The 22,842-nt window shown below is 42.8% G+C and overlaps 1 protein-coding gene across 1 annotated transcript in view; it reads left to right on the forward strand.

The window, feature by feature from the left end:
* Positions 1–22,842, forward strand: part of LOC122944176 (E3 ubiquitin-protein ligase Midline-1-like) — a 101,908-nt gene that overhangs the window by 28,065 nt on the left and 51,001 nt on the right. The gene's annotated exons all lie outside the window — the stretch shown is intronic.

Genomic DNA, 22,842 nt, shown 5'->3' on the forward strand with positions numbered 1-22,842 from the left:
GAAGACTAGGCATGGTGAATTTTCATGATTATTTTTCGCATTAGAATAATAAAACCTAAATACAGCAAATTGTACCAGATTTTGGCGCATTTTAAGCTGAGTTCTAGGGGCAATCATATTACTAAAGAAGAAGAATAACAATTTGCATTAGTTAAGCAATTTTTTTGTTGTTTATTTGTTTAATGTATATTAGATTTCTTTACCACCTGCGGCCTGGTGCCCCGGCTGTCATGTCAAGCAGACAATGCAGCGTTTTTCCCCCATCTGATTCTCGGCATATTCGCTGACTTCTGCTGGACCCCATTATAGTTAATGCCGGATCCGGAGAACCGCAGAACATCTTGCTTCCCCGACATTTTATTCTATTCTTTATGATGGGAAATGTTGGTATAGTTGGCTGACAGCTAAACATGTATGCTCGACATAACAGTAAATTGTTCCTAAAACAGACATCATACCATCCAGCCTATGGTCGTGTGCACACAACACTTGATAACCCTAGTTCTAGCAAAGCTTGATAAGTGCTCTATTTGAGTGACAGGGCAGATAAGAACTGACTACATAGAGCCAGTGATGGTTTTAGTGTAATGCAGCCCAAATCATGGTGCCGGTTAGTGCAAACGTTTAGTTTTGGTGCAGATGTACCTGAGCCCTGCGTAGTTTCTTCAGTATAAGGTCCACACAGTTCTTCAAAAGGGAAGAGTTAGGACAACACCTGGTTAGATGTAGAAGGGAAATTGACTATTCTGCTGCAGGAGCAGTAAATATCTCAGCTTTTAGTAGTTTTACACGCTGGAGTTATATACAGCAGGCTATTTACACCTGGGCTGATGGATATACCACATATCCTTCATGGTGTGACCTTGCACACTCATTTCCAATCTTCTTATGCTTTTACGAAAGCAAAAAATGAGGCCAAACATTTGTGCCTCTCCTCTGCCTGGCCATGCATTGCAAACCGGGCACATCTGTGGTTGACAGCCGAATGCCCACAATGTTATTGAACCAGACTGGCAGCTCTTAATTGGGCAGCGGCCTCTGTGGGCACTTTCATTGCTTAATTAGACAAGATAATCACATTTCGGAATTTAGCTTTAATCACTAATATGGCTAAATATGCCTCAGTAGTGACGGGGGTAATGACGTATTTTACGGATAACATGAAGCGAGCAGTGGGTTGTTGTTAGCAGAATTTTCAAATACATCATTAGGTTTAATAAGGGAAGGTGGGCGCACTGGTGCCAAGTGATTACGAGTTAATTAAAGCACTGGCAAGAGCACAACTTGGAAGGAGACTTCTTACTGGGGTCAGTGGGAATATGCCGTCTGTTTTAGGATTCCAGAAAGGAAATGTGAAGCAAATGCCGTTCACAGCCTTTTAGAGTAACTCTCGGCGGTGTGATTTCTCCCACCTTTTCCTTGCTTTATAATTGTGTCCCCAAGTTGTTAAATGAGCTCACAATATCCTCCGAGCGGGTTAGCATATGTTTGTGTTGTCACCTGGAGGGCCCTATTTCAGATTGTCCTTGGGGCTAATGCACACCGCCGTATAACAACTATAGTAGTAGATGATGGCTCTAGTAACGCGGAGAACAGCCATTTGCTTTTTACAGTATGGTATACAGTATTCGTACTGTATATTTTTTATATATTTTTTTTATTATACACCAATTATGAAAAATATTTCACTGGACATTTTCTAAATCTGCGCTGGACGATTATCTAAAAAAATGCTTGGAATCATTTGGATTCTCTCATATCTGCTGCATGTCACTAGACCTGTGATATTGGTCTGCCTTTTGGCTGTTGGGAATGCTGAGCGGCCAGGAGCATGCTGAGAGCTGTCACTCGCCATCAGACGGCAGGGCGAATGCAGCTTTGTCCTGCTCGAAAGAACTGTTCTGCGTAACAAATTCAGGTTCTTGTTTATCCTTATCGCAGGATAATATCACCCCTGCTAAGACGGCACATTTTATTGCTTCCCATTTTGTTACCCATTATGTAGTTGACTTAAAGGGATTCTGTCCCCAAGTTTTAGGCTATAGAGATACGGACATGCACGGCTAGATCGCCGCTAGCATGTCCGCAATATACCTGTCCTATAGGGCTGTGTGCTGTTATTATCTTTAAAAAAGGATTTTAGAGATATGTAAATTTAGTCTTGTAAGGTGCCCAAGGGGCTGTACGAATCTACCTGGTGCCCAGCCACGCCCGCCTGTGAAGGAACCCAGCACCACCTGTGTCCTCCGAATCTCCTCCGCGAGATTACGGCAATCTAACGAAAGTAGGAGATTCGGAGGACATAGGCGGTGCTGGGCTCCTTCACAGGCGGGCGTGGCTGGGCTCCAGGTAGGTTCGTACAGCCCCTTGGGCACCTTACAAGACTAATTTACATATCTCTAAAATCCTTTTTTTTTTTAAAGATAACGGCACACAGCCCTATAGTATATTGCGAACATGCTAGCGGCGATCTAGCCTTGCATGTCCGTATCTCTATAGCCTAAAACTTGGTGACAGAATCCCTTTAAGCTGAATGCCTATATAGTAAAAAAATTAAAAAAAATTCACTTTTAGTACATTGTGGATTCATTTCTGGGTGTTTAGTGCTGGTTTGTAGGTAATAAGTTGAATACTCTAGAATGGCAAAAAATACCAAATTTTAAGGCAGCATACCTCTTAACAGCAGTTTCTTAGCTCCAAAGACATCTAAATAACGGAATGAATCAACTAATAGTTAACTTAAAAAGAAAAAATGGCACTGTTTTCTGTCTACAGCTCCTGTGCAGACAGATGTGTTTCACTGGTTGCAGACAAAAAAAAAAAAAGTTACCTTCCAAATGACCATTCACTTGAATGTGAGCTGGGCTGCAGTACCCACAGCGGATGGAGCTTTGTGCTTCTGCCTCCATCCACTGCGTAGTTTACAGCACCAGCAGCTGCCCAGAACTGTTGCATCCCTACCAATATGATATTGATGACACCTCCAGAGGATAGGTCATCAATATCTAAAAGTCCCTAAAAAAAAACCTTCCAAAATTGTACCAGAAATTAGACTTTTCTGCTGAGGTTTATTATATATATGTGTACATATTAATGCAAAAGTGACAGCACGAAGAGCAGGCATATTGATTGCCCCGTTTTTTGTTGGTTTCTTCTCATAAACTGGCAGCAATCTGACCTCTTCTCAGCTTTGTCTTGCTCTTGTTCTACCACTAGTTGCTGGTCAGATAATTCAAAAATGACAACCAGTATCTCTGGAAGGCAAGATTCACATATGCACTAAAGTAATCCGGCAGGCTGTTCCAGCAGAGACCTAGCCAGAGCTGTTAAGTACCATAGCCCATTGATTATAGTGGAAACTGGCTGAGATTCGGCCTCTCCCTGTCATAAATGCAGGGATTTTGCCGAACAAAAACTGAGTGCAGCGATTTTCGTTTATGCCAGAGAGTGGCTGGATTCTTTGTGGATTCCATTATAGTCTATGGGGTCTAGTGGACAGGTGGCACTATCCAGCTATGCCTGGTCAGAGAACTTTATCAGGCTGTTCTCTGCTGGAACAGCCTGCCAGATTGCTGTAGCCCAAGTATAAGAAACATTTATTGAGGAGCAAATTGTTGGAAATTCGATTTGGGTCCTATTCAGCCGAATCAGGAGTCTCATTTGATTTGGACCTGAATTAATTCTACCTGAATCAAAAGTTTTTGTGCTCTCTCTTGAATTCTCTTTTGACTCTAGAATCGTTTCACTCATGTCTAGAAACAATACCAAGCGTTAATATTCTGGTTTACTGATGGGATAGAAAGATTGAAGCTTTGCCCATACTATTCTCCCCTTAAACAAAGCACTATAGTCTGAGGACAGTTCTGCCTTTTTATCCATTTTCTTTTAAACTTTGCCCCCCACCCAGGGGGGTACCTGTGGAGAAATCCATTCCTATCATCTGGTCTTCATGTTTGTCTTTACTGGCTTCTGGTCCCCGACTGTCAACGTCTGCACAATGTGCTCACATGCTCTGCAGCAGCCAGTGACTGTCCTCAGCGGTGACGTTTCCTCAACCAGCATGTGACCTAGCATTGAGAACATATCACTGATGAGAGCACTCATTGGCTGCAATGGCGCACTTGACCCCGACCATGTGAAAAGTGACAGACTGGGACTGGAAGACCAGTTAAGAGAGCCCAGGAGCCAGAACCCATTGACCAGGAGTAGGTGAGCTCATTCTCCACAGGTACTACTTGCTGAGGGGAGGAGGGGCAATAAAAAAACAAAACATAACACTTGAACAACCTCTTTAATTGTGCTTGAAGATTATTTTTCCTAGAACTCAACATTGTTACGCCACCTATTGGCTATGTTATGAGAAATTGTCATGAGACTTCCATTACTGAGCAATGTTGTGTACTTTTTCTATACTGTTTTATTCTGTATCCTGAAATTAAAAGCTTTTTTGGCTTTATTCAGTTGGTTACATTGAAAGTAGGGCGATTTTTTTTCTTTCTCACATTTTCCTCATCTTTTCCTCTACGCAAGTGACTAAAGACAGCCCACAGCCACAAACTAGGCAATGTTGTTGGGCAACTTCATGACGGCTCCTTTGTAAGTTCACTTAGAAAACATGGAGATGAAGTAAAGGTCTGTAGAGATTAGCCGGGGGCTTGTTTTAGGAGACAAGTTATTTGGCAGAAGTTCTGCGATTGCTTAGTATGCAATGTTGCAACACCTAGCTGCCGATGTGTTCCTGCATTTCCCAATGTACTAAATGAAAGTGTTGATTACCTTGGTGGTTGGGAAGCTTTCTAAATACTTCTCAAGCCAATAAATTATTGTGAATATTTTTGAGGAGTTACATTATAGGCAATCTCCCAGTCTAAAATCTCGTTATGAATGGAGAATAGCTAGTAATTCCTACAGCAGATGTTGACAGATGTATTGTATCGGAAGGTTTCAGGTCACCACCATCAACAGCTCTTGTCAGATCTAAGGCCTGAGTCACTGAGCCAGTGCTGGCACGAGAGCACTGTGCTAGATGAGATGTCTAGCCTTGTGAATCACAGGGGAGAGGCAAATTAATAGAGCACAGGGACATAGTACTAGCGGTGCTCCTAGCGCTACGGTCAGCCCCCTGGTGCTCCAAGTAGGTAATTGGCATAAATATAAAAAGTCATATATGTGAGTGTTCAGTCTACAGAAAAAAGAAATATAGAATTTTGCTTAACATCTTATTATCATCTACATTTCTGGTACTTTGCAAAGCATTGGGATGTCGCACGAAAATCGACAACTGTAATGTGAACAGACCCTAAAATAAATAGTCACCCAGCTCTTCCATTAACGGTATATGTAATATAGTTCTAATTCCAACTTAATACAAATGATAATTGTCTAACAGAATTCCTTTTATATCTATACTCCATTTAAGAACCAGAAACTTTCTGATCTCTTGAGTTATGAAAAATACATTTATGCTCCTGCTGCTGAATATTAACTAAATCCAGTGGACGTCCCATGAAAGATTACGGAAAATCTCGCCGTCAGCTGAAACCAGGCAAAATGTCTGCTTGGTGGAGTGTAAATCATCTGGTCAAGTGGGGTTAGAGAAAGGGCTGCAGCGTCTCTAAGATTCAGGGAGTGCTTAGCCACGCTGAAGACATTTTTGCTTTTTCGCTCGGTTTTCATTTGGACAGCCTGGATTTTACTTCCCTGCAATTGAAAAGGGGTGTGCCGACTGTTTGCTTAGGTTCCTGTAAAGCTAGCATTCCTCTCTATTTACAGAGGATTTATCCCACAAGGGAGGTTAGCCAGCTTCCCAAAGTTAAACTTCATTTGGAAACATAAGCAAGCATGGATATAAACACGATTAGGCCTGTGGGAAAATGGTTTTCTGGTAAAATACAGTATGATTTGTTTCAGATGCTTGAATAAGATCCCAGCAAATATAGAATATGGGAGCAACCTTCAGCTTCTATTTGCTAGATTTGAACTACGCTAAAATTTTACAAGCAATTGATTTAAATGGTCATTTTTCACTAAATTGGTCAGTTTTACAGCCATCTAAAATATGCTGGTCTCAACAAATTATTCTCAAAGTTGATGCCAGACTGACTTTTTTCTTGGGTTTGTAGTAATTTTCAGGATATCAGGTATTGAAGTGTGGTTCATTCCTGTAATTTATATTAGATGCTGCTAGAGAGAAAACTCTTTGAGGGTAATTTTATCATGACCTGTGAACCCGTTTTCTGGCTTAAAAAAGTACACTAGTAAGCTCTATTTGGTGCTAAAATGTGTGATTTTCTGCTTCTTGCACCACTTTTCAAAAAATGTGTGACTGAAAATTGGCATAAAATATAGCTGAAATCTGTGCCAGTTTATAGCTGGTGTAGACTTCATCTTGTGGCACACAGACAGGCCAAAGTTACTTCAAATTAATAAGATGCGTAAGCTCTTAAAGGGGTTGTCCACCTCTTAATATTTAAATATAAAACAAAACGACTAAGATCGACAGGTAATAAAACAAGGGATACTCGCCCCTCACTGCCATTCAGACACCCGCTCACTGGTTTCTCCTTCTTGATCCCTTTTGACATGTGGAAAATGTTTGTTCAGAGAGTCACTGGCCACAGCGGTGACCCATCTATACTAATGATTGGCTGAGCGAGGCTTTCCAGGCATTTCCTATGTGTCACGATAGCACCAGGAAGTGGAGAACAGCGAGGACCTGGTAAGCATCGGACTGGGATCAGCAGAGAAACGGTAAAGTCAATATTCCTTATTATATTGTTTTACACTCATCTGAACTTTAACAACGAGCAATCGCCTTAGCCGACCGATGATAGACCATCATTGTTTGAAAAGAATTTGGCCGTGTTTAATATTTTCGTCCAATAGTCAGATGAAAGATCTTTTGTTGAAAGAAAGTTCTTGAACGAAAGATCTTTCTTAGAAAGTATGTTCAAGTTGTGAATGACCTTCACCGTCCCAAAAAATTTTGTGGCTGGACCTACCATGACGCTTTAATAAATTTAGTCAACAGCCTGTCCACTGAGACTGAAGACCATGCATCTGCTGCTATAATTTTTCCAAAGAAGCTCAGAACAGCCTGAAGACTACTTTAGCAGAAGTTGGAGCAGCAGATGATTGGTTGCTCACCTGCAGCTTCCTGTTGGGGAGGCAGAGACATGTGGCAGAGGTTTCTTTGCGACTGCAATTGTTCTGGAACATTACAGCGTCTGAGAAATTAGCTGTATCTCATACAGATGTAGTCAGCGGTATTTTGACACCTGCTGCAGCACGATGGTCACTTTAACGCAATATGTTGTATTACTCATATCGGTTTTTGTAGTGTTAACACATTAAGCCATTCAAACTCACTGGGCTACATTTGTACTTGCCTTTTTTTCAAACCTTGGGGCAGCAGTATTGCTGTACCTTCATAAACCCAGCTCTGCCTGGTGGATACCTGTAATCTGCCTCACTCAGTACCCCACTCTTAAGTGTTGCTCTTAAGGACTCATTGTGACCCCTTTTGTGTTATTTTTATTTTTTTCTGTTTTATTCACACTTGCATAAGGTTGTCACACTTAACTGAAAAAAAAGTGCCATGGCATCAGTGGGCGCTCCCCTATGAGGTAAGACCATAATTAGAGTAGGGCTAAACTGATGAAAGGCCCTCTTTAAGGCCGCATTCACAGTTGCATCGTGAATACAGTAGACTGATCCGACAGAGGATCAGGCCTCTGGAGCTTACCCTTTCAGCATTGCCAGACACGCCCATGTACTGCCATATCCCTATTGCTTATAATAGGTTTCGGTGGTGATCCGGCCGCTTTCCAGCATAAATGCCAGGTTTCGGCCGCACAAATACCTCTGCATGCGGTGGGTTTTGTCCGGTCGACAGTCTGCATCTATGCATCTAGCCTGCTAGAATATGAACTCCACTGATTTTGATGCGGATTTGTCCTAGATCCCACCCTTTGCATTAAAAACTCCACACCACAGGTTAGTTGCCATGCAGAAAATATCCGCACAGTGTACATGAATCGCATGTACTCACCTGGCACTGCAATACACTATGTACGCCTGTGGCCTTAAACCAAAAATTGCACCCTTGCTTTAGAACTGACTATTTCTAGTAGCGAACTGATGGCGGTAAAGTAGCTGGTGTGAGCAGTCGCTCATTCTAGGAATGTAAAGCAGCATGCCTTTGATCTTGAGCTCAGCCATAGTCAAATGTATCATTGACAGTAATATTGTGAACTATCGGGTGCTTTAGAAATCAGTGTGTGGCCTCACGTGTACAAGCAGAGCCCCCCTTTCATCTCTGAGATGTGTATATTATCTTTTCCTTGCTGTGAAGTGTTTATTACTGGCTGGGCCAGAGGCTTATTCTCCCACAGTGAGATTATCCAACCGTGTGTTGTGACCTACCTTCCCTGCATGAGCGGTTCTGTGACCTACCAACCACTCCAGTACTGGGGAATTTACTACGCTGGGAAGAAGGGGAAAAAAAACAGGCAATTTTGTTGGGCTCTTATGGTATGGTACTATATTTATCCTTGCTGGCAGTGCCACGACTTTCTTCCCCAGACATATTGCTCCTTTCATGAAAAGGGCATTGTGCTGTAACATCTGAATCAGGCTTAACTGTTTCATATTCATTGACTGCACAGAATTCCTCCCTGCCTCCATTGTGCAGGCTTGTATGAGCCCAGTATCCTCTTTCAGCGAGTCAAATTTGCTAAAATGATGCACAAAGAGGCCAGAGATTAGTAATGTATAAGGAAAAGTCTCTTAAAGGGGCAGCATTAATGTTAACCCTAGTATTGCTAGCAAAAAATAAATAAAAAATCCTTACTGAAATACTAATAGTTTAATTTAAGTTAATGCAATCTTTACACCCTATGTTCACCAGTGACCTCCCTCTCCAAAGTGCATGAGATTTCAAGAAATCTGATCTACAGATAAAAATCTCCATCATAAATTGATCCATGGAGTGGATTGTAGATCAGCGGCATGTCCATTTATGCTGTATATTTCCACTGCAGATCTCACACTTTGCAATGAAGAGCTTGACATCTGCAGCAATTCCGCTTCATAATGTCAGGAGGGTTTTATGCCCTGTATGGATGTACCAGTTGAGAATTGTTATCAAAACTGGTGCGAAGGAAAGTTAACTTAGTTGTCCCTAGCAGCCAATCGGATTGATCCTTCCATTTTCCAGACAGGTTCTGAAATATGAAAGATGGAATCTGAATTGCTATGGTTCATTAAGCCAATTTCCCTTTGCACCAGTTTTGATAAATCTCCCTGATTATCTTTCCTTTCTGACAAGTCTTTGCACTGGTTTATTTTTATTTTTTCTAGATTTATAGGTTTTAATGTAAAAACTTCTGGCTGGCATTCAAATACAAACCGGATTCCAAAAAAGTTGGGACACTATACAAATTGTGAATAAAAACTGAATGCAATGATGTGGAGGTGCCAACTTCTAATATTTTATTCAGAATAGAACATAAATCACGGAACAAAAGTTTAAACTGAGAAAATGTACCTTTTTAAGGGAAAAATATGTTGAATCAGAATTTCATGGTGTCAACAAATCCCAAAAAAGTTGGGACAAGGCCATTTTCACCACTGTGTGGCATCTCCCATTCTTCTTACAACACTCAACAGACGTCTGGGGACCAAGGAGACCAGTTTCTCAAGTTTAGAAATAGGAATGCTCTCCCATTCTTGTCTAATACAGGCCTCTAACTGTTCAATCGTCTTGGGCCTTCTTTGTTGCACCTTCCTCTTTATGATGTGCCAAATGTTCTCTATAGGTGAAAGATCTGGACTGCAGACTGGCCATTTCAGTACCCGGATCCTTCTCCTACGCAGCCATGATGTTGTGATTGATGCAGAATGTGGTCTGGCATTATCTTGTTGAAAAATGCAGGGTCTTCCCTGAAAGAGATGACGTCTGGATGGGAGCATATGTTGTTCTAGAACCTGAATATATTTTTCTGCATTGATGGTGCCTTTCCAGACATGCAAGCTGCCCATGCCACACGCACTCATGCAACCCCATACCATCAGAGATGCAGGCTTCTGAACTGAACGTTGATAACAACTTGGATTGTCCTCGTCCTCTTTGGTCCGGATGACATGGCGTCCCAGATTTCCAAAAAGAACTTCGAATCGTGACTCGTCTGACCACAGAACAGTCTTCCATTTTGCCATACTCCTTTTTAAATGATCCCTGGCCCAGTGAAAACGCCTGAGCTTGTGGATCTTGCTTAGAAATGGCTTCTTCTTTGCACTGTAGAGTTTTAGCTGGCAACGGCAGATGGCCCGGTGGATTGTGTTCACTAACAATGGTTTCTGGAAGTATTCCTGAGCCCATTCTGTGATTTCCTTTACAGTAGCATTCCTGTTTGTGGTGCAGTGTCGTTTAAGGGCCCGGAGATCACGGGCATCCAGTATGGTTTTACGGCCTTGACCCTTACGCACAGAGATTGTTCCAGATTCTCTGAATCTTCGGATGATGTTATGCACAGTTGATGATGATAGATGCAAAGTCTTTGCAATTTTTCGCTGGGTAACACCTTTCTGATATTGCTCCACTATCTTTCTGCGCAACATTGTGGGAATTGGTGATCCTCTACCCATCTTGGCTTCTGAGAGACACTGCCACTCTGAGAAGCTCTTTTTATACCCAATCATGTTGCCAATTGACCTAATTAGTGTTAATTGGTCTTCCAGCTCTTCGTTATGATCAAATTTACTTTTTCCAGCCTCTTATTGCTACTTGTCCCAACTTTTTGGGGATTTGTTGACAAAATTTTAATCAACGTATTTTTCCTTTAAAATGATACATTTACTCGGATTAAACGTCATCTACGTTCTATTACAAATAAAATATTGACATTTGCCATCTCCACATCATTGCATTCAGTTTTTATTCACAATTTGTTTAGTGTCCCAACTTTTTTGGAATCCGGTTTGTATATGGATTATATATTTGAGTGCCAGCCAGAAGTTTTTACAGTATTGCAATATTTTTTTATAAGACAATAGGGTGGGTCTGCTGGAGAGAGCACCTTTACCGTGTCGGAGCTGAGGTTGAGCCACTGGAAAACAGATTATATATATATATATATATATATATATATATATATATATATATATATATATATATAAAAATTTTTTTTTTTTTTTTTTTAGATTTATAGGTTTGTTTGCCATGTGTTAGTTTAGCCTAATATGGGGCCACTTTTATGGTGTTTAGACATCATTTGCACCTTAAGTGTATGTACAATGCATTGGGAAGGTCTTCTTTTTCTTCACATTTTGTTATGTTGTGGCCTTTTGCTAAAATTAAACAAATTCAAGTTTCCCCCCATCATTCTGCACTCAGTAAAGCTCGGTCAGGTGGGATGGGATCCTTCAGTAGACAGACATTTTCAGGTCTCTCCAAAAATGTTCGATTTGAGTTCAAGTCATGTCTCTGCTTTGGACACTCAAAGACATTCAGTTGTGTCCAAGCCACTCCTTTGTTGTCTTGGCTGTGTTTTTGTCTTGTTGGACGGTGAACCTTTAGCCCAGTCTGACGTCCAGAGCACTCTGGATCAGGCTTTTATTAAGAATATTTGTTTACTTTGCTCCATTCAGCTTACCCTCAATCCTGACCAGTTTCCCAATCTCAGGTGCTGAAAAACACCCTTATTGCATGATGCTGCCACCACCATGCTTCACTGTAGGGATGGTATTGTGCAGGTGATGAAGTTACCGTATTTTTCGCCCTATAAGACGCAGAGGAAGACAATAGGAAAAAAAAATTTTTCATTAGACCTCTGGTCAGACCACCATTCAGACCCCCAATGTTAATCAGACCTCAGCTGACAGCCCCAATAAGCCCCCAATGTTAATAAGTTCTCAGATCAGACCCCCAATCAGACCTCAGCTTAGACCCCAATGTGACTGACCCCCAATCAGACCTCAGATAAGAGCCCCATTGCCTCTCATCTGTCCCTCATTGCCTCATATCAGCCCCCATGCCTCTCACCAGCCCACAGCATCCCTATATCAGCCCCCATTGCCTCTCACCAGCCCCCAGCCACGTTATATCAGCCACCAAAAGTATTATCAGCCCCCATCAGCCTCCTATGGAATAAAATAAAAATACATTTTTTTTTTTCCTGCCTGGACGTAGGGTTGGGCGATATATCGGTATCACGATATACCGCGGTATTAAAAAAAAAAGTCGATATGGTGATATCGCTGTTTCCTAAATATAGCGGTATTTTGTGATGTCATAGAAGCGGTCTTCTAAATTGGCATTTATCGTGATATATATCGTTATTGCGATAAATTTCTTAATATCGTTATTGTGGGAATATTTTTGATATCGTCCAACCCTACCGGACGCCGCTGCTCCCCTCCTCCAGAGCGATCCTCTTCTTCCTGCCGCCGGCTGTGCTGTGAACTGGCGTGAGGTCACAGAGTGCCCTCACGCTTTGCGCAGCCACAGCACAGCCGACAGCCGAGGACCAAGAAGCGGTGAGTACAGAGCCTTCACCGCTTCCTGGTCCTCCGGTACTAATGAGCGATTCCATAATGGAAGCACTCATTCGTATTCGCCACATAAGATGCAGGGGCACCCCCCCACACTTTTTTGGGGGAAAAACGCGTCTTATGGGGCGCAAAAATACGATATATCTTTATTTTATCAGACCAGAGAATCTTGTTTTTACAGTCTGTGTCCTTCAGGTCCTTTTTTTGCAAACTCCAGGTGGGTTTCCATTTGTCTTTTGCTTATGAGAGGCTTCCTTCTGGCCACTCTGCCATAAAGCCCAGATTGGTGGTGTGCTGCAGTGATGGTTGACGTCCTGAAAGATTCTCCTATCTGCACACAGGATTTTTGGAGCCCAACGAGAGTGACCATTGAGTTATGGGTCACCTCTCTTACCAAAGCCTTCTTCCCCGATTTACTTATTTTGAAGGCTACAGCCAGCTCTAAGAAGAGTCCTGGTTGTTCCAAACATCTTCCATTTAAGAATTATGGAAGCCACTATGCTGTTGGGAACTTCCAGTGCAGCAGAAATTTTTTGTACCCTTCTCCAGATCTAGGCCTCCACACAATGATGTCTGAACTCTACAGGCTGTTCCTTTTCTCATCGTGGCTTGGTTTTTGCTCTTAGGCCTCTTTCACATGGCCGTAGTGCTCCCTTGGCTGTATTGCGGGCCGCATATGGTGGTTCCGCAATACACGGGTCACCAGCCTTGCGCATTCCGCATCACGGATGCGGACCCATTCACTTGAATGGGTCTGCAAATCCAGAGATGCGGTACGGAACGGAAGCACGAAACGGAACCCCACGGAAGCACTACGGAATCCTTCCGTGGTGTTCCGTTCTGTGCTTCCGTTGCTCAAAAATATAGAACTTATTCTATATTTTTGCAGAACAGACGGAACGTGGACCCCATTCAAGTGAATGGGTCTGCGATCTACATGCAGCTACCCCACGGTCGGTGACACACGGCTGTGTGAAAGAGGCCTTATATGCATTCTCAGCTGTGAGACCTTTTATATAGTCAGGGGTGTGTCTTTCCAAATCATTCCCAGTAAACGGAATTTACCACAGGTGGACTCAAATGAAGGTGTAGAAAGATCTCAAGATGATCAAGAGAAATAGGAGGCCTCCAGAGCAAAATTTCAAGGGTCATTGCAAAGGGTCTGAATACAAAATTTATACAAAAATTTATAAAATTATGTTTTCACTTTCTCACTAAGGGGAACTAAGAGCAGATCAATGGGGAAAACCTTTTTTTTTTTTTTTTTTTTTTTTTTATTTATTTAAGCACAAGGCCCCAACATAAAATTTGAAAGAAGCTGAAGACTTTCCGAAAGTATTGTATACTTTATATTGTAATCCATTGTAAAGGAGGGCGATTTTTTATTTTTTTATTTTTTTTGTATGGTTTCTTGTCGCTTTCTTGTACTACTTTCTTACTTTAGGATTTGCTTTATTAGTTGTGTATGTGGCCGTTAGTAGGTCCTGAATTGCTTAATATGTAAAGTATTTCTGCCAGTGGCAGGTCGGCTTCCTGCTGCATTCATGGGAACTGGTGAGTTTCATTCAGCTGTGGATTAATTACAGAGAAAGCTGAGCTTATCCTACTTTCCACATCTCCATTACCAGATCTTGCCCCCGAACAGGTTAGAGATGCTGTAGTGAAAGAAGCTTATCCTGAGCTGCCTTTCATTCAGCTTCAGCAGGAATCTGAGAAAAACCCTCTCTATCTGGAGCTGGACTCGGGCTGCTGGGAGAAGTTTTGGCGGAGGTGATTGGGTGGAGCTGGCTTTCCTGGCATTGTAACACAGATTTTCCTGTTGTGATCTAATGTCAGCAGTCTCACATTCACTTACCCCAGCTCAGCACAAGGATATGTTGTGTTCCAGTAGCAGTTCCCCTCAGGACCCCTGACCTGTCACTCCTGGGTTGCTCAGTTCCCCCATTTGTGCACAATGCTCCACTTACCAGAAGCATGGCGAGATCCATCGGTGAGTATTCAATTTGATATGTCAACATCAAAAGGTTTTCTCAGATAACAGATGTTGTGTCATTTTAAGCATGGCTGATCTAATACTCGGCTAGAATTACACTACATAAATAGTCTTTCATTTGAAGGTTAGCTCCTTCTCAGATTGTTTTGAATTATAGTAGTGCCTGGCAGGTTGGAAAGGAGGAAGGAACAGGTGGCGGGGCTGGGCAAAGGTTGGCATTGAAGGTAGATAGTAGTGCCAAGTGGAATTTTTTTGTTACTGCAGTTCAATCCAGAGTTGATTTTTTATTTTGTATTGTTGGGTATCTGTGTGCTCTTGTAGACTATGTATGTGCTCTATATACAGTAGGCTTTATGTGGTGACTCTTTTTACTTTATAGCCTATGCTAGTGCTCTTATGTGGTATCTCTCGAGTTCCTTATCTTATCCCATCCTCCCTGGTTTAATTCAAATGGAAATATGAGTAGCTTTAGGTTTTCCGCCTTAATGAACACCTTCACCATAAAATGCAGCGTTATCTGCAAGCAGCCTGTTATAGAGCAGAAGGAGCTGAGCAGACGGATATATAGTTTTGTGGGATAAAAACCTCACATGACTTAAGAGGTATTGACTGAAATTCCTGTTCTTTCTGTGCTTAGGAGTCTGGTAGGCGGTATTTCTCGGCTATTGACAACCTTCACTGTAGGAATGCATAACGAGATAACGGTCAGTCACTGATTAGGACTTCCCACTGGACTCAAGTCTAGAAAGTGCTGCAATTTCAGTCAGTAAATTCCATGTTATACGGAGTATGCTTCCAACAAAACGGTCTGCTCTGCTCCTCCTGCTCTTCATGTTCACTGTTACAAGTTCCTTTTAAGGCCAGACACACATGAACGAGTTCAATGCGAGTAAGGGTCCATTGACAGGTCTGTAGTCTATTGCGTATCCGCAATACACCCGGCCGGCACCCCCATTAAACTGCCTATTCTTGTCCGCACTTGCATTAGACCTCTTGCACACAAACTTAATTTTTATTCCCCGTTCACGTTCTATTTTTTGCGTTCTATATATACGGACCGTATACGGAACCAGCCTTCCGTATTTTTGTTTTTCCCATTCTGTTCAAAGATAGAACATGTCCTATTATTGTCCGCATAACGGGCAAGGATAGTACTGTTCTATTAGGGGCCAGCTATTCCGTTCCGCGAAAAACAGAATGCACCCGGACGTCATCCGTATCTTTTGCGGATCAGTTTTTTGCGGACCGCCAAATACTGAAAAAGCCATACGGTCGTGTGCAAGAGGCCTTATATTGATCTATAAAGCTGTGTGTCCCTGTGAGACCTGGAATCTATTGAATTACACTGACAGCATTATATGAGTGTAATTGAATAGATTCCAGGTCTCACAGGGACACACAGCTTTATAGATCAGTATAATGCTGTGAGATCCTCTCAGAGGAGTGGCGTTTGGAACGGGAACTCACACTGAAGTCACTTGTATGTGTCTGGCCTTAAAGGGGTTGAAATAGCATTTATTATGTAGATGACGTTAATACAAGCCACTTATTAATGTATTGTGAATGTCCGTACTGGCTGGATAAATTTTTCCATTATATTACACACTGCTCGTTTCAGTGGTTACGACCACCCCGCAATCCAGCATCGGTGGCCGTGCTTGCACACTGTATGAAAACGCTCTAGTCTGTGTTCTCCCACGTTCCTGGCCACCAGAGAGGATGGCACTTTCTATAGTGTGCAAGCACAACCACCACTGCTGGATTTCAGATACATTAGTAAGTGTCTTGTATTAAATTTCACTACATAATAAAGGCTATTTGCCGAAGTGAGATAACCCCTTTAAGGGGTATTCTGGTCGTGACAAGTTAACCACAGGTTAGAGGATAACTATTAGATCGACAAGGGTTCTGCAGCTGGGGCCCCCACGATCAGCAGAACAGGGACCTTGTACCCCTTCTCCTCCCCCCAATTTGACTGATGAATCAGGTGGGGCTTGTGCACTACCACTCCACTCATCTCTCTGAGATCTCTGGAAATAGCTGAGCACTGTACTCTGCTGTGTCAGTGCTGTCCGTTCGGGGTGCCCTAAGGGGAATGTGTTCCCCCATTCTCATTATTGGTGGGGGTCCCAGCGTTGGGGCCCCCCTGATCTAATAGTTATCCCCTATCCACATCCCTTTAATATGTGTTCAGATAGGTTGAGATCTCTCCAATGTTGAATACGGTAATTCTAGTCCTTTAGACACCAGGTAGTTTAGACGTGAGAATGAAGGCTGGAATATCTGCTTAATGTTCCACTGTCAGATCAGTGGAGAAGCCAGCTATATATACATTGTCACTGTGGGGTCTAGAACAAAGCCAGTGTGTGGTTCACAGGCCAAATAAACTGCAGCCGTCCGAGCAGAGGAAATTGGTTGTGTTTGAATAAAGCCTATTGATATTACCAGGATTTATTTTTGTTTAAAAAAGGTGTGACGCAGATTTCGGCCAAAATGGCGGCAGCCCTTTCTCTGGGCCAGCTGTGTTTACCTTCACCCAGATAATGGGGGGCCATATTCAAATGATTTGGCCACAGGCTGGGATGCAGTGGCAAATGGTTTATACAAGCATCACTAATTTCTTGTCACTTATTTTCCTGGTCACTTGATTATTTTCAGTGACCATATACCGTACTTACATTTCACTTACAACATATTGGATTACAAAGTGCGCTCACACAACCACCCTATTGTATGTGTTAAACTGCCCATACAGATATAAGGGGATCCGTCATTTCTCCTGACATGTCTATTTTTAATAAATGCATGATAGAACTCAGCATTGACCCATTACTCTGTTATTCCTCCTGGAAATGTCTGACTAAATTGACAGCTGGGTGTTACCATTCCTCTTGTCAATAGAGTGTGCCTCTAGGAGTAACAGGGCAGATCTCTGGAGAATATGCTCCAGAATTATTATATTGACTGGGGCGCAAATTTATTAATGGCCACCTGTCAGGTGCTGGATGTGGCCCCTGTGTAAGGGCAGCGCAGCGTAGTGACAGACACTCTGATTTCAGCTGTCTGTCTCTCATGAGTTATAGTGGGACACCTGTCAGTCCGGCTGCAAGGCGGAGGGAGTCCACCTGTCATCGGGGTGGCAGCTCACACGCTGCACAGATTATCATGCAATTACTCAAAAAGTACTTCAAATTAAAGGGATTTTTGGGGCTTTTTTTTAACTGATGGACCACGGATTTGGGTCAAATCGGAATTTTTGGGTGATTTCGATTTGGGCGAATTTTTTAAAATGACATCAGCCATTTTTCAGATCAGAAGACAGGAAAGATGTAGAAAGACTATCGCCTGACACCAGGCAATGTTTGTGTATACACCAGCAGGCATTTGCTGCAGAAATGCAAACATTTTTGGGCCTTTTTTTATTTTTTTTTTAAACATAAGTTAAAGTTATGGCGCAGCTTCTTTTTAAAAAGGGCTGTTTGTTGCCACCAGCAGCCATGTGTTTGCCCATAGTCGTATATGTTGCTCTAACTTGAAAATTGGTTGGTGTTAAAACAGCCTGAAATGAGTTGCACACAGTCCTAGGAGACCCCAGAATGTCATCCCCAACTTTTTAAGGCAATTGAAGCAATTTTATTCCGGTTGAATTTTAAGACATTCATTCACTCATTAAAATGGGTTTCCAAGACTTTAATACCGATGACCTATCCAGAGAGGATAGGTCATCAGTATATGATCGGTGGGGGTCTGACATCGGAGACACTCTGTTTGTGAAGGCACTGGTGCTTCTGTGAGCACCGTGGCCTTCTCTGTACTTGTCAAACACAGCGTTGTACATTGAATAGCGGCTGTGCTTCAATCTCATTCACTTCAATGGGGCTGAGCTGCACCTACGCCATGTGACCGACGAACATGTCGTCACGGGCCTAGGAAAAGCTGAAAGAAGGCCATGGTGCTACTGCGAGTGCTGGTGCCGTCTCAAACAGTGGTGATCTGGGTGTCGGACCCCCACCGATCAGATGCTGATGATCGATCCAGAGGATAAGGGTACTTTCACACTCGCGTTATTCTTTTCCGGTATTGAAATCCGGAAAAACACATCAGTTTTGTCTCAATGCATTCTGAATGTAAAGCAATCCGTTCAGTATGCATCAGGTTGTCCTTTCCGTCCCTTGTACGGTATTTAACCTGACAAAATGCCGCAGCATGCTGTCAAAATCCCGGAACACTACTGCGCTTGCTGGTATTAATTTCCATTGAAATGTATTAATGCCGCATCCGGTACCAAGTGTTCCAGGAATTGCCGGATCTGGTTTTCCGGTCTGTGCATGCGCAGTTCTTTCTAGCTTTGAAAAAAATAAATACAGGATCCGTTATTCTGGATGATACCGGAAAGACGGATCCGGTATTTCAATGATTAACTCTAACGGATCCAGAAAAAAAAAAACGGAAATGCCTGCCGGTCCTCTCAATGCTAGTGTGAAAGTACCCTAAGACCTCAGTATTGGGCTACGTCTACACGACAACAATAAGTCGCGTGACAGGGCACAACTACACTGCAACATTTGTAGCGCAACATTTTGTTGCACTAATGTCGCGCAACAATTTTTATAATGGCAGTCTATGGTGTCGCACTGCAACATGCTGCGACGCAACAGTCGCAGAAAAATCCATCTCGAATGGATTTTCTGCGACTGTTGCGTCGCAGCATGTTGCAGTGCGACACCATAGACTGCCATTATAAAAATTGTTGCGCGACATTAGTGCAACAAAATGTCACGTGACAAATGTCGTCGTGTAGATGTAGCCTTCAAGGCTTGGAAAACCCCTTTAATGCTTATGTATCTCCATCTAATTCTTTGTAGCTGTGTCTCCGTTTTGCTTCTCGCTGGCTGTATGACTATGTCTTCTCTGCTTTTAACTTTCCCTCACTCTTCCTTCATTGTGTAGGATTTTGATGCTGAATCGGTCTATTTTTAGTGCTGTCCTCTGTGAGATCCTCGTCTTTTGTGTGTTCCTAATAAACATCCTTGTTTTATCATAATGGGGATGATCTAAAATGAGAGTTAGCGACGTGAATAAAACTGAATGCTTTCCCAGCTTTGCACAGAATCTAATATTGGACAAAGGGGTCGGGAGTTTTTGAATTATTTGCTATGTTTATGCCATTATCTTACTGTAGAATGCTGTGCTTGCCTTGTGCTGTGTTATTCAGTGTTTGATCGTCCAGGTGGTGTCTTGTATTTTTGTATATATATATTTTATTTTTTTGTTAACTAGCTCTCATCAGGTATTTTGCTGGTGTTATCATTCATATAAACAGTCCCGTAACTGATCGCCCACATTCTGGCCTACTACATGGTTGCCAGAGGTACAAACTAGAGTCATATAACGTTTGATGAAGTCAAGCTGTATAGGAATAAGGCTACTTTCACACTAGCGTTCGGAGCGGGTCCGTCTGATGTTTCATCAGACGGATCCGCTCCTATAATGCAGACGGTGGCTCCGTTCAGAACGGATCCGTCTGCATTATAACTTAGAAAAATTTCTAAGTGTGAAAGTAGCCTGAGCGGATCCGTTCAGACTTTTTACATTGAAAGTCAATGGGGGACGGATCCGCTTGAAGATTGAGCCATATGGTGTCATCTTCAAGCGGATCCGTCCCTATTGACTTCCATTATAAGTCGGAACGGATCTGCTCGCCTCCGCACGGCCAGGCGGACACCCGAACACTGCTTGCAGCGTTCAGGTGTCCGCTCACGGAGCGGAGGCTGAGCGCTGGCAGACGGATGCATTCTCAGTGGATCCGCGCCCACTCAGAATGCATTAGGGCCAGACGGCTGCGTTCAGGGCCGCTTGTGAGCCCCTTCAAACGGAGCTCACGAGCGGACACCTGAACGCAGGTGTGAAAGGAGCCTAAGGCCTCATGCACACGACTGTATCCATTTTTGTGGTCTGCAAATTGTGGATCTGCGAAACACCGATACCTGCCATGTGCATCCTGGATTGTCCCTTCCACGGGTCCAGCAATATGTTACCAATGCTCTACAGTGTGCTGTCTGCATCATTGAAATTAATAGGTCCGCATCCGATCCACAAAAAAAAGTGTGCGGAGCCCAAATGCACGCTGTGTAGTCCAGAGGCTCCACAGTTTAGGGCTAGACAGTAAAGTGTTAAGCTCTGTGTTTCTCTACACTTTCTGGCAGTTGTTGAGTTTGGCAATTGATTTGTTGAAAGATGCATGCTATCAAGGAATGCATAATATAGAAAGGAATGTCCCATGTTTCTTTAAGGATGCCTTCCTCTGATGAGCAGATGTGTTCGTCTGTATGCGGATTTATATATATGTGTGTATCTCAGATTGCAGACACGCGTCTGAGCGGTGGCACAGAGCAGAAGCCCACAGATGCACTACGTGGGATTTCTTCGGTCTGTACTTTGGCACCACAAAAAAAATAGAACATGTTCTATTTTCTTGCTGTGCAGACTGAATCTTGCATATCGCGGACCCATTCAAGAGAATCCAAAAAATACTATTTATGGTCCGCAGCACGGACATAGGGTGCACACATTCGTGTGCGTGAGCCCTTAGACTAATGTTGGCTGTACTTTCCCCCGACAGCAGATGTTGGAGCAGGGTTTCTCAGCTCAGGTCCTCGGGACCCACCTACCGGTCAGGATTTGAGACTATCCCACAGAATGAGTACCTGTGGTAAGTCCTGATGCATGGACACTAATAATATCACCTACTCAATACTAAGGAAATCCTGAAAACATGACCGGCAGGTGGGTCCCGAGGACTGGAGTTGAGAAACCCTGTGTTAGAGGAAAGAAGGATCAGGCTGTCGGATCTTTTTATTAGGGGAACTAAGCTGCCGCCAGATTTTCCCCATGCATCTGTAAGGAGAGATCAGAAGGGATAGTTGTCGGTCAATGGCTTTTTAAAGTGTATGTCTACCCTTAGGCCTCTTGAGAACAAACAGTTTTGTATTTTTTCCCCTTCAGTTTTTGCGGATTCAGTTTGTGGTCCGTATGCGGAACCATTAATTTCAATCATTCAGCAAAAAAAAAAAAAGGAATGTACCCGCAAATAACGATCCGTGGCTTCATTCGAGTAAATGGTTCCGCAAGAAAAATAACGGAATGCATCCATATGTCTTCCGTATCCATTCCGTTTTTGCTGAACCATCTAGTGAAAATGTTATTCCCATCCCAATTTTTTTAATGTACTTACTGTTTAAACTTTATTGTATGTTTCCGTTTGTGATCCCCAAAAAAAACGGAATCCGAACGGAAGCGGAAACACTACTGAAACGGAAAAACTGATCCGTTTAAAACGGACAGCAAAACCATGTGGTCGTGTGCAAGAGGCCTTAGGTGTAGATACAGAGTGAGCTGTGCAACAGCAACTCCCTTGTTGCACACAGAGACTCATTTACATATGATTAAAAAGCCGTTTTTTCTGCAATAAGACCACTGAGCGACATGGGAGCAAGAACATTAGATTCAGTTGGCAAGGGCTCGCCAGACATGTAAGCTGGTTTTAATAAGATGGATTTGATGACAGATTCCCATTATATTAAGGCTGGAGGGAACTTTCTGTATATTTCAAAAGTATTATAATATACTAGGCTGTGATTTGGTTATTGCTTTCTTTATTTCCCCCAAGGTTCTCAAGAGCTGTGGATAAAAAAAGCCCTATTAATGTGTGAACTGCCTTGGATGAATTGCCGGAAAGTCATTGAGCAATGGGTTGTTTCCCAAGCTGTTGCTAATGAGCGTAAACCTTAATGACCCATAGTTTTGTATTTTTATGTTGTTGTTTTGTGTCGTCTGCGACTCATTGAGCACACAGAAAAACAGTTCATAAAGTTGACGGCGTACCGTGCTGCAGCTGTGCCGTCTAGAATTGTCCAAGCACAAGAACAACAAAGCCAATGTATGTGGCTCTCAGAGAAGGTACATCTCGTTGAGTGTGAAGCATCGTTTTTGCTTCTGCATCAGCGACTTGTCGACCCAAAGCAGCGATGAGCCCATGACGAGAGCAGAGGCAGGGAGAGCTGCAGAGGGCGACTCGACAAAGCCATTCCTCAAACTGGAAAGTGTAGCAGAAAATACGGTTCCAGTTATTTCATATTACGCTTGAGAGACGGCTTTTCTCACCAAGTCAGGCTTCTTAAATGTTCCTCTTCGACAAAAGATGATCCAGGTGTGAATGAACCCATTACTGACATACGTGTACTTTTTATTTTTTATATTTTTATTTTAATATGGGCTAAATTTCTCAATAGAGGCAT

Source organism: Bufo gargarizans, chromosome 7, assembly GCF_014858855.1.
Source record: "Bufo gargarizans isolate SCDJY-AF-19 chromosome 7, ASM1485885v1, whole genome shotgun sequence".
NCBI classification, from domain to species: domain Eukaryota; kingdom Metazoa; phylum Chordata; class Amphibia; order Anura; family Bufonidae; genus Bufo; species Bufo gargarizans.